Source organism: Ostrea edulis, chromosome 9 (assembly GCF_947568905.1).
Source record: "Ostrea edulis chromosome 9, xbOstEdul1.1, whole genome shotgun sequence".
In the NCBI taxonomy this organism is placed as follows: domain Eukaryota; kingdom Metazoa; phylum Mollusca; class Bivalvia; order Ostreida; family Ostreidae; genus Ostrea; species Ostrea edulis.
In genome coordinates this window covers 24,777,307-24,794,140 of record NC_079172.1, presented here as the reverse complement: position 1 = coordinate 24,794,140, position 16,834 = coordinate 24,777,307, and the positions used below count along the sequence as shown (strand labels likewise).

Below are 16,834 nucleotides of genomic sequence, written 5' to 3'. Positions count from 1 at the left end.
TTGGGCAAACATGGAACCATCAAACACCATTACTAAAGAATATATAGTAGTAATATTACACAAAATATGAAAGCACCACCTAAAATAGTTCTGAAATAGTTCTGGATATATTTAATAGATTCCGTTTTCTTAAAAGTAGGTCAAACTCCAAGTTCAGGGTCACAGTAAGAGATCATGATATAAAATGAAAGATCTTGTCCTATTAAATATACATGTATATACAAGATCTACCATAAATAGTTCAGGGCATACTGTGTAGGTCAGAATTTTATTAAAAGTAGGTCAAACATCCAGGTCAAGGTCACAAGATCACAAACCATTGCATCACATAAAAGGTCTTACCGTAAAGAAAGTATATATACAAAATATAAAAGCTCTAGCTTTAATAGTTCAAGAGATATTTTTAAAGATTTTTCGCTATATATCAGCACATAACACTTTGGTCCCCTATTGTGGACCCACCCTACCCCCCGCGGTCTTGATTTTAAAAAAACCCAACTTGAATCTGCACTATATTTGGAAGCTTTGATGTAAATTTGAACTTTTCTGATCCAGTGGTTCTTCAGAGGAAGATTGTCCCTATATATTTGTATGTAAAAATCTGATCCCCTATGGGCCCCACACTACCCCTGGGGGCCATGATTTTAACAAACTTGAATCCGCACTGTGTGTGGAAGTTTTCGTGTAAATGTAAACTTTTCTGTCCCAGTGGTTCTTGAGAAGATTTTTAAATCACCCCAACCTATTTTTGCATTTTCGTGATTATCTCCCTTTGAAGGAGACATATACCTTCATTTTATCAACTTGAATTCCTTTCACCCAAGGATGCTTTGTACCAAGTTTGATTGAAATTGGGCCAGCTGTTATGGAGAAGGAGATACATATGTGAAGTTTACGGATAGACAAACGGACAAAATGTGATTTGTTACGGTTTTTTAAAATTATAATATACAAAGAACTAATAGTACAATTGTTGAAATAAGGATTGAGTTTTAAAGAATTATCTTTTTCCCTATTCAATGATTTGAATGCTATTGTGGTCCTATCATGATTCCAGGTATCAGGGTTTGAACAATCTTCAATCTTCATTATATAAGGAAGCTTTCATGTTAAGGTTTTTCTGGTTTAGAGGTTCTTGAAAAGATTTCCAAAACATTCCTACCTCATTTTCACTTCTTCTAAATCATATCGCCTTGGAAGGGACATGACCCTCTATTTGAACAAAAATTGAATCTTTTTTACTTTGGTAAGTTTGGTTCTTGAGAAGAAGTCAAAATAAGAACATTTTGCAGACGACAGTCGGGCATATGACGGGGAAAAGGGTCACTTGAGTTTAGATTTTGAGGGATCATCTCTAAAGTGGAAAATTAACAGTTATGATACATAACAGTCACCTATATGTGCTTCAACCAAGGAACAGTGATGTGAACATATCTTATCCTTGGACGAATTTGGCTCCACTTTTTTTGGCACGCTGTTTTTGGCTATATTTAGCTCTAAAACTTCATAGTTATTTCGGATTTCAAACATTTCGGTTGAGCATCACTGAAGAGACATTATTTGTCGAAATGCGCATCTGGTGCATCAAAATTGGTACCGTATAAGTTTTACATAATAGTAAATTAAACTTATCAATATACCAAATATAAAAAGGCTTATGTCAAAAGACAAAAAAGTTACGGTCCGGACAACAAAAATGCCCCAAAAATTCCACTACTCGACCGTTACATAAAAGGTCAAGGTCAAAGGTAAATCAAAAATGGCACGTGATACACTGTCTTCTCATGGCAAACCAAAATACCAAAAATCGAAGGCGAATGTAAGAGACAAAAAACGTTATGGTCCAGTGTCTGGACAACAAATATGCCCCAAAAATCTATTATTTGACCTTAACATAGAAGGTCAAGGTCAAAGGTAATCAAAAATGACACGCAACACGCTGTCTTATCATGGTATACCAACATACAAATAATGCCAAATATCCAAGGCCTAGCCCCCAAAAATTCCATTGTTTGACCTTTACATAAAAGCTCAAGGTCAATGGTCATAAAAATGGCACATAACACATTGTCTTATCATGGTATACCCAAATACCAAATATCAAAGACCTATGTCAAAAGACAAAAAAGTTATGGTTTGGACAATAAAATGCCCCCAAAAAATCTATTTGACCTTTACATAAAATGTCAAGGTCAAACGTCATAAATATGGCACATGACACACTGTCTTATAATGGTATACAAACAAATTAAATATCAAAGGCCTATCCCTAAAAATCCATTATTGGACCTTTACATAATCAAAGGCCTAGCCAAACATTATGAGCAGTTGTTGTTATATAATGCATCGTTTCGTACATTATTCCCCTATAAATCCCTCATTATATAGCCAATAATCGGTTTTAATTGATGTATATCAGTAGTTTGAAAACGACAAAACGAATAACGCTGCTTCAATGATACTTAACAAAATTCTAGAATTTACGATATTTAGGAAATACTTTTGACACCTCTTGTTCCCTTATTTAAGGGATTGGCCCCTAAAACTCGATGTCTTAAATGAGTCTCGTCATTAATCTACAACTCATCTCCTATACTTCATAACAAATTACTTTTGTATGAAAAAAATATTGACGAAAACGTGTCACAAATCGCACGAAATATTTATGGCGCTTTTCGAGCCCTACCAAGTTCCGGAGCTTTTTGCATTAAAGAAATCACAACACCGTTTGTCCCATCTACCAAGTCTACTTTACAATCGCTGAAAATTTCCAGTTGATATTTTAATTAGTTTTTGAGAACACTCGGGGACAAACTGACCTTCTGAATTTAAAAAAAAAAAACAAAAAAAACTGTCAATATCTTACGTAATGAATGGGGAAATCAACATTGAGAAAAAAAGCATATCGAATTCAATAGAATATCTACCATCTGAAATTTTAACACAAATTAGTGAACACATTTCCGAAGAAATCGCCCCCCGAGGGCCCTTGATTGGTGAATAAACAATAAACATAATACACGGACAAACTTCTGTGGTGGACTAAGATGAAACACTACCATAGTCACCCTGAATGTGCTTCGTGGCTAAGAGAGGGCAAACACTATCTGTTCAGTGAACCGTTGACTTTTATGGTTTACATACTATCTTACATGTTGTTTCAACTAGTTTCTATTCTCAGATACAGTCATGGGTTGTATGATTGATTTTATATTGTTTAAAAGTCCCTCTCGATAATTTTTTCACTCGTATGGAGACATCACCAGGGTGTAAAATTTCGGCCTGTGCTCGGCGCTTACGGCCTTAGAGCAGGGAGAGATCTTTATCGTGCCACACCTGCTGTGACACAGAGCCTCGGATTTAGCGGTCTCATCCGAAGGACCGCCCCATCTAGTCGCCTCTTACGACAAACAAGGGGTACTGAGGACCCGGATCCCCACGGGATTACAATCATGGAACAAAGTTTTATACGAATGTATTGGAAAGTCAGAAACAGCTGATTTGTCGACGGAAATGGGCTTCGTCTAGAAAAACAATGTTCAGGGTAGTTAGATTTTTCTAATTTAATATTCCCCATTGATATGTATCAGAAATCATTGTATGTAGATACACAGTTATGCTTTCCTATCTGACAGCGACAACGTGCATGGTAATTGAAATAATTGATTTCCAAATCTAGTTATGATACAATTTCGCTCCAATTTCATCCGTGATCCACTTACTTTGGTTTGCAATGTAACTGCCAGTCATCCTCGAAACATATTAATGAAAACATTGATGGTCAAGTATCTGCGTTTTAAACCTAACGAGCAAAGACCATTAGCAAGGTCATCACATTCCGTTCACCCTAGGGGGTGCAATACAGGGTTCTGTACATGCTATTGTAGCCGTTTTGGTCATAGATGGACCGCCCAATACGCCGGTTTCGAGATACGTCCGAGTTATTTCCCTTTGGAGAACTCTCGTACATAGTAAGGCGCGAAAGAATTTGTTTACACGCGGGAGTGGGACAGATGTTCATCACAGCATAAGTGAATGTACTCAGTAAGTTTCTCATACGCTGTTTGATAACCCGAATTCGACTGATACACAAACTAAGTAAGTGATAAGTATTTAGGGAGTAATTAAATACATAGATTTCTTATTCTATCACGTTATTTCGTTGTTCATAAGTACCATATCCAAGATATTTCTTGCAAATATGACATTGTTTGTATGTTTCCACTTCAGTAAAACATTTCTTTCGACAGTATTTTGTATTTCCCACATTTACATATTTAAAGAGAAGCCGCTTTTAATACATTTCATCGTCTTTCTCGTTGGCTGTATATCCACTCTGTCCCACTTAGGCATTCAAAGTTCCACTAAATGCACCTCCTATACAGAAGAGTTCGTATCTCGAAACTGGCGTATTACCCGCTACGTGTCATTTTTAGGCAAAACGATTTTCCGTACATGTCATTAGATACATGTAAAAAGAAATGTATACATGAAAATATAAAATGAACAATTCCGAAATTGCGTATTCACCTAGAACACAGCAAAGTGTCCATTCTTTTTCTATTGATTTGTTTCCCTAGTACCGGAAATCAACATGAACTGTACCAAATGTCGTCGACTTTCTAGAGCTTACTTGTAGGACACATAGGTTTCATCCGTGTCAACATTGATTACATCTGTCTCAAAATTGCATAATCAATAGTGAAACCATAATCCGAAGCTAAAGCGACGAAATGTGGCATCGCCGTAGACGAGGATCAAATTTAGGTTGATAAATTGGTCTCCAAATGAATTTTAACCAAAAATGTTGCTTCTTAACACATACCGGTACGGTTTAAATTGTTATCTTCATAGTAGCTACTCTTAATCAGTATTACATTAATTTGTCATTGAAAAAGGAAATTTTGTGTAGAATGGTATCCTATCCATTCTACGGTTTATCTCAATAGTTTGGGTAAGTTTTTTATAATTACGCATGCACACACACTGAGAGAGAGAGAGAGAGAGAGAGAGAGAGAGAGAGAGAGAGAGAGAGCAATGTATTTTGAACTTCATTAATTTTACAAAACAGTAAATACATTTGTCCGGAAGAGAAATGTCATTTTTCGCGGCAGACAACCTCTTGGGTCAATGGCTTACTGTCCACATTCTGTTGATACACCTGGGTTAAACGTTCACTCGATGCATTTCTGACGACTTGCGACAATGGAGTTTCAATTTACGCGAGATACAATAAAATTCTGCACCATAATACATGCATACACGGCGTTCAATAACCTGTCTGCAGTATCCAATAATGCAGCTACTAAATAACCAGAAATAATCACTATTTTCTCTCGTAAATATTACACATATTGATAGAAGCATCCACTTCTACTGTAAATTGTCTGAGCGGCCATATCATTTCGTTGAATGCGCGACAAAATTTTTCATCTATTCATACTTGTTTCAAATATATTCACGATGTTAGTTGATATTCAAATAGAATATCATCCGTTTCTCTATTGTACTCATCTTTATGAGATCATATCTCAGGAAAGCATTAAGTAAATTGATCTGAAATATCACGGAAGAATACAACTTCGGACAGGTAATGGTCGGGAGAACATTGCAGGAGTTTGCAGAGGTCGGAAACATCGTCAACTTCTAATATTTATGTTGCAATACTAGTATTCCATTATCATGTGCATATTGTATTTGCGTCTCTGAACCAAATCAATACGAGAGAACATGTTCTGCGGATGATCAATTTAAATAGAGGTAGGCTACTGACAAATAAGTTGATGTTACAGTTGTGTCAACAATCTCGTTCAATTTCAACATTGTGCAAACTCTATGGTCGTTATAATGACTTTTGCAAACATAATCTATCATTATATCGAATGCTTTTTGACGTGTTCCATACTATTTGCTAGGCTGTTTACGGATTACTCTATCAACATGATCAAGATATAGGCTCACGGCGGGTGTAATCGGTCAACCGGGGATGCTTAATCCTCTTAGGTATCTGGTGTGTCCAGGGGTCTGTGTTTCCCCTACTCTCTAAGAAACTCTCTACTTGCCTGCCTAAAATTAACCCGGATTTGTCTTTATGGTTCGCTATCCCCGATCGGTCCGCATAACGCTCACTTTGTGTGCAGGAGTTCGATCACAGGCTGTGATAAAACGGGTATTTTAATAAACACAGTAGGTGTTGGTCAAATAAAGTAAATAAGATAACATAAATCTTTATTTCTAGTTTGCGAGTATTGTATAACACAGGAAAACATACGCTCTACAGAGCTAGAAATTTTGACCCACACTTAGTACAGGTAAATCTTTGTAGCATTTTAGTTTGTGACATCTGTATATGGCGCGTTGATGCATTTGTTTACGTTACCTTCGAATGAGCCCTTAATGGAGCAATTTAATATCAAATATATAATTCTAATCTCATTTAACAATACTTAACAGCCTGTCATTGGATCAAATGCTGTCTGACGTGTTTCATACCAACTGTTTGGCCGTTCCTGGCACATTGATTTTGATTAAGGATTACTCCGTTTACCTGATCAAGATGCAGGGGTCCCTACGGGTGTGACCGGTCAACATGGAATGCTTACTCCTTCTAGGCACCTGATCCCAACTCTGATGTATCCAGGGGTCGGTGTTTGCCCAACTCTCTATTTTGTATTCCTTAGAGGAGTTACGAGATTGATCACTGTTTGTTATCTTCACCTTTTCATGATTGCACAAAGATATCCTAGAGCAAGATGTGCCACAACAAGGAAAGATCTTGTCTTAGGGAATCTATATACAAAATATGAGAGTCCCACCTTAAATGGTGAAGATGATATTGCCGAAATTAACTTTTTCAAACGTTGGTCAAACCCCGATGCCAAGGTCACAAGGTCAAAAACTTTGGTACCAAAGGAAAGGTCTTGTCACAAGGAATGTGCATATGAAATATGAGAGCCCTATCAATCACCGTTCGAAAGTTATGGGCAAGATTAAAGTTTCATACAGACGGGACAAAACAATATTCCTTTTATCTTCGATGCGGGAACATAAAATCTAAGAATACATCAGACAGACGAGACCAAACCAAACACATTGGTGTATAAAAAGATAGCTACATGCATGCAATTTCGTTTGTAACAGGCAATTTGATTGGCTGATCAACATACATCTTCAGCAACATAACTTCCTTACGTACAGCACACTGGAGTACTAGTCATTAACACTTGCTGTTTTGTTTAAAAGTAATCCTAAAATCATAATTAAAAGCATATACATTAATTGATAAATCAGATTATAAGGATTGGATTTAATCGAAAAGTATGTTGTTTAAGGAATAAATGTCCAGGTTGTTAGGGTATATAAACAATGAAAACATGGGGGATTTGTTTAATCAGCTTCGCAGTTTAACTAGTTATTTTTCCCAATAGCATGCATTGCTATTAAATCCACTCCTTAAACAATCCAATAATTGAACACTTTTAATGAGTGTAGTAATTTTACTTCAGCAGCATCGTGTGCTGGTAATTTTTGACAACAATTTTATTTGATTATCCAAAACATACTGGATACAATGCATGGACAGGCATGAAATACCCCAACAAACAGATGTTATAGAGTAGATTCCTTAATAGTAAGCTTTCCCCGAGGATTCTCCCGGGAGGACATCACATTCCAGTGCACTGTCACCCCCCACCCCCATTCTGTATCTTGTGTTGAATTCCCTCTAAATCGACAAATCACTCTATTAGTAAGGAGCGTTTTCATTCATACTACGTACAGGGAATACGGATACATTTACTTCAACTCTCTGCAACACGTATCTTTACCTGGGTTTCGATCATTTCACCAATCATGAGGAGAAGAATAGTTGCTTTGATTCATTTGAACAGATTTAGATACATAAAGATGTCATATTGTTATTTTATGTTTCTTTGTACGAATTAATACAGTACTGTCATATTGTTATTTTATATTTCTTTGTACGAATTAATACAGTACTGTCATATTGTTATTTTAGGTTTCTTTGTACGAATTAATACAGTACTGAAGTACATGTAATAACCTCCAAAGAATTCAGTACATAAACAAAGGAAAACAAGAGGTACTGTGAGCAATGCTTACTAAGAATACCCCCGCTTACCCCAATCTCCCAAAGAGTGTTGTTAATAGGTATAAATGACCTCTTTCCTGAGTGTAAAAATATATATGGTATGTCTTTGTAGAAGAAAATGGAAGATATAGTTCGAACACAAATCCATGGTATAAACCTATAATTTTGACCTTGAGATCAAAGGTCAAGGTCATAAAGAGGCCATGAATGTACATGACACATATTCTCATGGTGATACACCCATGTCTTATGGTATGATTATGTCAAAACCCTATAATCAATTTTGACCTTGAGGTCAAAGTTCAAGGTCATATAGAGGTCATGAAGGTACCCGACACATCGTCTCATGGTGATACACTCATGTGTCAAATATGGTATGCCTATGTCAAAGAACAAAGAAGTCATGGTCCTGGCACGAATCCATTGTAAAAACCTTTAATTTTGACCTTAAAGTCAAGGGTCAAGGTCATATAGAGGTCATGAAGGTACTCGACACATCGTCTCATGGTGATCCACCCGTGTGCCAAATATGGTATGCCTATGTCAAAGAACAAAGAAGTTATGGCCCGGACACGAAGCTGCACAGACATACAGACGGACAGACAGACAGAGTGATTCCTATATACCCCCCTGAACTTCGTTCGCGGGGGGTATAATAAATTCTTTTCTTTTCTTACAATTTAGAATAACTGTTATTTTAAAAAAAGAAATATAATAATTTGTGTTTTCATAATACACTTTGCTGTTTCGTGTGTTTAAGATATCATTGGATGTTTAGTGAGCACATTATCATTAGAACTGAATTTGAATGGTTTGTACTTTACTTATCTAGGCAGTGCCTGCTGTCCGATCCGGTGTTTGATATGTTGAATGTATATAGTGCCGACTTTAAATAAAATTTACTTTACTTTACTTTTATCCGGTTATGATTTATCATAATAAAATACTGTTTACTAATAAGTGAGCAAATGCTGCACATCGGCGGCCACAACACTCACCTTCCTCCATTTAGAAAGGGGATATATTCATTTCTTTGAATTCAAGTTTCGCTATATCATTGAGAATAAAAGCCATAAAGTGACCGAGATTTTTAGTATTGTCCCTTTCCGTCCGCCCGCCACTTTAACATAGCCGAATACACGCAGTTTTCCCGGCGGACTTTTGCTACGCTTGTACAAGATGAGCTGAGTTTTGATATTTTGTTTATTGATGAACGACAGATCTCGCGTACGTTACTCTCTAACTGACCTCTTTAACCAGAGTTATGACCCTTGGACCTCATAGAATTCACAGATACACATGTATATTGAGGTTTATCAAACTTATGATAGAATGTGAAATCTTTTGGAGAGAAGATTTAGTTTTATTGTTTGTTCAAAACGCCCCTATACAAATAACGATTTATTTATCTCCTCACCCCATACCCCACCCCTAATGAACTTGTATGAAGTTCACTATTAACTCGTGGTAAATAGAACAGCACCCATTCTCTTAAAGGTTAAATATTCTGGTGACGTACTTTCGAATTTCGTTGCTGAATGCAAGATAATGAATTCCCTTCACATTGGAAATATCAATGACCAACATATTGTCATTTTAATGTTGCTGATCCATGGGGATTTTGTCAGGATAAGCACACAGACATCCAGAATATAAATTATACATCGGTCCAAGGAACTATTGCCAATATTTGGCATCTGATCGTTAAACTTTATCAAGAATCGCCTCTTATCGACCAATTTGGTAAATGCAAGGTAAATAAGTTACCTTTTCACTAATTGTTAAAATTTTCACTACGTTTGTCCAGTCCACTGAAAAATGGCAATATATTGCCTAACTATCAAATGAATATTCAAGATGCCCATTCTGATTTCAAGTACTTTTTACGAGTACTATCTTAAGTACTACATAGCACAAACCTTATCTACCGAGTCTGATCGGAATGAAGAAGAAACTTTGGCGAAACGCGTGGGGGGAATCATTTTCACTATAGACGCCTTACCAGGTATAAAAAAAAAGGTTAATGAAATATACTTTCTGTGACACTGTCTACACTGTCTACACTCTGACTAGTGCGTGTTCATTAGGTGCTGGAACAACCATCTCAACCTTCAAAGGGGCAAAAAAGTGTATTGCGCATTAAAACGACGATTAAAAGCACCTACGGATTCTAAAATAAGAAAAGTCGGTAACAAATAACATACTTTACAAAGAAAAACAAATTATCATTCCTAACAAAATGAAAGAAAACGAATGATATTAATACAGCTGTATCACTCACAACACCTTAGTACATTTATACATCCGAAACCTTAACAGACATACATCCTTAAAGGTCACATGGACTATAACGCTCACCGGAGTCTGGTATGGAAACAACACTCTAGATTAGAACTTACGGTGGTAGATCTTTTCACAGATATCAATTTAATAAATGTTAAACTCATTGCACACATTATAACAACCGTATCTGTTGATCAAGTTCGCCGCCAAAGCGCATAATAATAAGCTAAAAATGTCACTTGAAACTATTTAGAGACTGTCCATTACGATATCAGGCAGCTAAGTGTTTCAGCTAAGAGTCGGACCAGGCTTCTCGATATCGGGTAACTTTGATTTATCTTTAGGTCAAGCCAAACTTTACAAATAATAATATCAAAACATCAAGTGACAAGGTATTCTAGGCCATATACACTTGAAATTATAAAGCTATAAGCTAGCGCTTTATGAAAAGTATGCCTGCGTGAAGTATCGCAGTTCATACCCTTATGTATATCTTTTTTAAAATTTATATTAACGTTCCACTTTTTATTTCTGTCAGAATTCCCAGCCGTCAAAATAGATGTATTAAATTAATCAGGGTTTATATATACGAACATTGTTCATTACTACAATGCTTTCATTTTCAATGTCTCTCTCGAGAATTTTTCTCCGATATGGAGACGTCACCAAGACCGGTGAAGGGGCTTCAAATTTAGGCCTTTGCTAGGCTCTTACAGCCATTGAGCAGTGAGGGTTCTTTAGCGTGCCACACATACTGTGACACGGGAAGTCCGCTTTTAAGGTGGCTCACTACACACTAAAATAGTTTCTCAAATTAGTACGAATTGATTTAATCATAAAAGATATGTTGATATATAATAAGTATATATACAAAAAAAAAAAAAAAAAAAAAAAAAAAAAAAGCAGAAAATATACAAATGTGGATAAAAACATGATTTCCAAAAATAATTATTTCAACACACATGAACAAAAGATTTAATTTGGTGGATTTGAACTCTCGAGATCTGTGGGTCACCAGCCCAATGCTTTAACCACTGAGCTACGATGATAGACAAACAAATCGATCGATACAAATAATTTCACAAAATATTTAAATCGCCATCTTGTGACGTAGTGTCATAAAGAGTATAAGCTTTAGTGTAGTGAGCTACCTTAAGGTCATCTCCGAGGACCCATGACATTCACACCTGATGCCGAGCGTTTCGCATTGGAACTGTCAGTACCTGTTTTAACGACTTAGGTCTGTCGCAGCCGGGATTCGAACCCCTACATTCCGCATGCAGGGCGAACGTTCTACCTCTAGACCACTGTGGCGGTTCTCTCATGAGGAATTTGCTATCATTACAATTTGTAAAGATATAAAAGGAGAAAACACTAGAAATGTAAATATTCTCAAATGAAGTAGCACTTGGTCGCGACACACCGTTCAACTGACAAAGTTCGATTACCCTAGGCCTCAGAGTATTCAAATAATAATCCGGAGAGAGTTTAACTATATTTGGTTGTATGAAAAAGTGAAGATAACGATCGATTTCATAATTTCTATAAAGAATACAAACGAAGAGTAAGACGAATTCCGACCCTGGACATATCGTGTGTGCCTAGAAGGAGTAAGCATCCCTTGTTGGCCGGTCACACCCGCCATGAGTCCAATATCTTGATCACGTAAATGGAGTAATCCGTAGTCAAAATCAGTATGCAAAAAACGGCCTAATAATTGGTATGAAACAGTTCAGACTGCATTCGACCTAATGCTATGTTGTATTTGTAAATTAGATCGTTATAACTACCATAGAATTTACGAAATGCTGACTTTAAACGGGACTTCTGAAATCCCTGTAACATAAACTTATTGTCAGTAGCCAAGCTCGATTTAAAAACTGGTCATACACAGAACAAGCCCTTGCGTCTCGAATCAGTTGAGAGACACATTATGCAGGTGATATTAATGGAATATTACTAAATAAATAATGGAAGTTGACGATGGAGAAGCTGAAGTCGTTCTGTCTGTCATAAAGTTGAGTTGTTGGTTTGCCATTAACATCGATGTTAAATCCAGGTATGGTGCAGATGTGGAAGACTGAGGTGTCCTTTATTTCGAGTTCACTGGGGCATATCAAATCGACATATGAGTGAAAATGAGTATTATTAAGGAGGTACTCTACATCGTCATAATGGCTGACTTCCTTTTAAAACATGGATGAAAATATTGACATCAGCAATATTTTTCTATTCATTAGAAAATGTCTCGCCTTGCCGAGTAGCTCAGTAGGTTAGCACGTCGACTACTGAACTGTAGATCGTGTGTGCGAGTCCGGCTGAGGTTTTAGATTTTTCTCCGATTGCTTTCTACTAAAACTGCATTTTTGACTAAATAAAGTAAATTTGAAAGTTTTCAATTTCAAAATACTGTTGTACATATCCTCCAATTTTCATCCAAATAAAATTTTTCTGGTGTAGCATATACGAGGGCGAGTCAATAAGTAACCATTCTATCCCATTTTCGATTGACCGAGACGGTTACAATTTTCCTGCCTTGTTTCAATACATGTGTTATACCTGGGTACAAAATTGCACGCGTATCCAGTCATTCTTTAATAAGAAATTGAATGTCAAACATGGCTAGTGATGCAAAGGCATGCTTTTCATCTAAAATTGAGTACCGTACGATATTTCGGTATTTGTATTTAAAAGGTAAAACAGGCAAGGAAATACACGGCGAGTTAGCCGATGTTTATGGATCTTCTGCACCATCTTATGCTCAGGAAATAGCGCAGGCATTAGGCATTTCACATGGTAGCGTTTTAACAATCTTACATGATCATTTAGGTATGCGCTAACAGCCCGTTGGGTCCCTAAATCCCTTAGCGATGAGCAAATGGCAACCAGAGCATCAGTATGCAGCGCCTTGTTGAAGCGTTTTAGGTCAAATGATGATTTTATTTTGCGCCTGGTGACTGTAGATGAGACTTAGGTTCATTATTATGAGACAGAGAATAAAGCACAGAGTCATCAGTGGGTAAGGCCTGGGTCCCCGAGGCCAAAGAAGTTCTGCTGGCAAGGTGATGGTCACAGTATTTTGTGACGCAAAAGGCGTTATTATGTTGGACTTTATACTCAAGAGAGGACAATAACTGGAGTGTATTGTGCAAACTTGCTAGACTAGCTGAGAACCGCCATCCGTGAAAAACGCCGAAGTAAACTCTCTAAAGGTGTTTTGCTGCAACAGGACAACGCGAGAGTCCACACTTGCAAAGTTGCAATGTTTGCTGTAGAGCGAAACGGATATGAATTAATACCACATCCTGCCTATTCGTCTGACCTAGCTCCTAGCGACTTCTTCCTATTCCCTAACTTGAAAAAGGATATACATGGATGTCATTTCCGGTCTGACGAAGAATTCGTGACGGCAGTTGAGGAGTGGGTCAATGGAAAGGACCCTGACTTTTATCAGTTCTGAGCTGATGGCACTTGAACACCGTTTGTCTAAGTGCATCACACTAGAGGGCAATCACATCGAAAAATAAGAGGTGGATCTCAACCGGAAATGGGATAGGCTGGTTACTTATTGACTTGCCCTCGTATAAATTTCAAGTTGAAGGCCACAGCGGGAGGTTTTACTCTTCATGTGGAAGCTTTTGAATAAACTCTGCCTCGTAAAAATATCTTAAACAAAGATCAGCTAATGAAGGAGTACTAAGAGAGAGAGAGAGAGAGAGAGAGAGAGAGAGAGAGAGAGAGCTAGAGAGCTAAAATAGGCGGTGCCTGCTGCCCAATCCTTTTCACTATTCGTGAATAAAAGCATAAGAATTCAATAAAGGAGCAGAATTCGTGCCCATGGGAATTCCAACATACTGTTTTAAGACCTGACCACCAACAACTACGTAAATATTGTCAATGAGGAACCCCATCATACTTAATTCCTATCAAAGCGATTTAGTTCAAGGCCACTACACACAGCCCCCTTAAGACACAACGATTTACAGTTTGATGTCTTAAGGTAAGTTATAAGCCGGACACTGAAAAGTTAAAGGACGGACGTTTCAATATTCTATTGTTCGGCCCGTCATATACCTAGCCTTGTTCCTTGGAATCAAAATTAATATATTCCACTTTAAAAAAGGGTTTTGTTACTTTGTAAATATATTTTGTTTTACATCCCATTTGAGAATTTTCCGCTCATGTAGAGACGCAACCTGCCTGAGATGAAATGCCGCAAATGCTGACCTATAGCGATGTACACAGAGTTCTGGGTCATGACAGCGAAGATACTTTTGTGTCAATCGTGACTTGGGACCTTCATTTCGAAGGCGGTATCTCAAAACTTTCCCTTCTGATAATGGACGCTTGACGACGTCTGGGGTATGACGTGGCACTGGGGTTAAGAATCGAAACCGGATGCGAAGCCAGCGCCGTAACAACTAAACTACATGCACGGTTACGTTCAGAGTGTAAATCCGTAAATTCTTAATAACTGTTTATTACTCATAAAATACTTTAGCAAATAGGATCTACTAAAACTTCCAGAAGTTTTCACTTTTTCCAAGAAGCTGCGTTATTAATACAAGAAGCAGCAAGGGTTCACAATGTAATATTGTAGTTCAGAAAGCACATTATTTCGCTTACTATCAACTTGAAGATTACTTTCCTAACCCATGCTACTACAACAATGACCCATTTCCGTGTTTGTACAATAATGTCAATTTTGCATTGTAACATTTCCGACAATCAACGATAAAAACTCCACAAATCCTGTCTTATAATTATTCAAAAATAATATCAATGCCAAAGAGGTTTTAGAATCATTAAACACTGAAAAATTCAAATGATATCGGGTCATCCGTACGTTGCGTGTTTGTTATATGGACTATAATTTTCGATAGCAATGAAAATGTTATCAAACGGTGAGTATTGATGTATATTAATTCAATGAATATACTGAAGCTTTCACTGTCTCCCTCGTATAGCAATCATTCGAAACCGCAACGATCTGCCGCCTGGGACTTGAGAAAACTTTATCAACCAAACATTATTGGCGTATACTATGGACTACAGGCTTGTTTATCACCACTTCGTAACACAATTTCGTCTCACATATACAACTTTCTCAAGACGGTAAGTTGATGCATTCCAATGTGAGAACTTCCTAGAGACCTCAACCAAAGTGACATCATATATAGTGGTCCCAAGATGAACTTCCCATTACACGTGTCAGATACAGTCAAAAGTGATAACTTTAGTAAGTTTTTTTTTTTTGCGCGTATTTGTTCAGTCCGTAATCTTATATGATGATATTGATTTAAGAAGGAATACTGCATTGGCATAGCTTTTCAAACGGAAGTACCCCATCGATGTAAACTTATACATTCTATGGCCTTTTATGCTTCTGTATCTGTCTCTTGGTGTTTGTTTTTAAAGGACTAAGACCATGTTTAGCTATATCGGCCCTGTGGTGTGTTAAAAAATAAAGCAGAATGAATTGAAATAAAATTGTGATCATTTGATAATATAATCTTTATACCATCGCGACGTGCCAAGATTTCCCCGCCAAAACGTCAGCTTGTGGAATTCTATACAAGACAAAACCGGTATCGGTCTGGTTTTCTGCAGAAATCTCCACTTTTTTCAAATTTAGTTATATAATTCATATAAAACACGACCTTCGATCCAGAAACTGACTGTAGTCTATCAAAATCTATCAATACAAATAAATTTTGCACGAACGATTTTTTGGATCGAAAGGTGTGCTGTTGATGAATATCAACTTTGAATTAAATCGAGAGCAATCCGGAATTATTTATTTTTGTGAGAGTTGTGGGTATTTTATTAATTATGTTGCTTTGAAAAATTAAAACAATATACTTATGTGGAGTCTACATCATTTCCATGCAGAATACACCCCTAAGCTATGTGGTGTTTTTATCACATTCTAAAAGCTATAGAATTTTAATGCGTAAACAAACGAATCTGCTGTCCGAGAAATCGGACCTTCAATGCTATAGAAAGTTTTTATTTAGACGACACCAACAGAATTACTAAGATCAAAATGAAAAGAATTTATAAAACATGCATTGATATAACTAAAACTATTGCCGACATATCGAAAGTATAACGTTAACTAGGGCAAGTAAATGTATGAAGGATTTTTCAACGTGTGACGTCATAGACTTCGTGGCTTAGTGGTAGAGAGCCCGTCCTTCAATCGGGAGATCCGGGTTCAATTCCTACCCGTGTCACTATTTTTTTTTTTTAAATCATAATGTTACCTACATTTTTCTTGGCGTTATTGAAAAATTTCTTTCTTTCAAGACACTGAAGATGAAATTATACCTGAATACAAATAAAAATCAATAGGCCTATGCAATCACAGAACACCAAGAAAATATGCAAGGATTACAGATTACATTTTTTAAAATTCATTGAAAAAAACCCCCCAAAATA

At 36.8% G+C, this 16,834-nt stretch overlaps 1 protein-coding gene across 2 annotated transcripts in view; it reads right to left on the bottom strand.

Moving 5' to 3' along the window:
- The window catches only part of LOC125659904 (phosphatidylinositide phosphatase SAC2-like), a 141,523-nt gene that overhangs the window by 37,545 nt on the left and 87,144 nt on the right, over nucleotides 1-16,834 (bottom strand). The gene's annotated exons all lie outside the window — the stretch shown is intronic.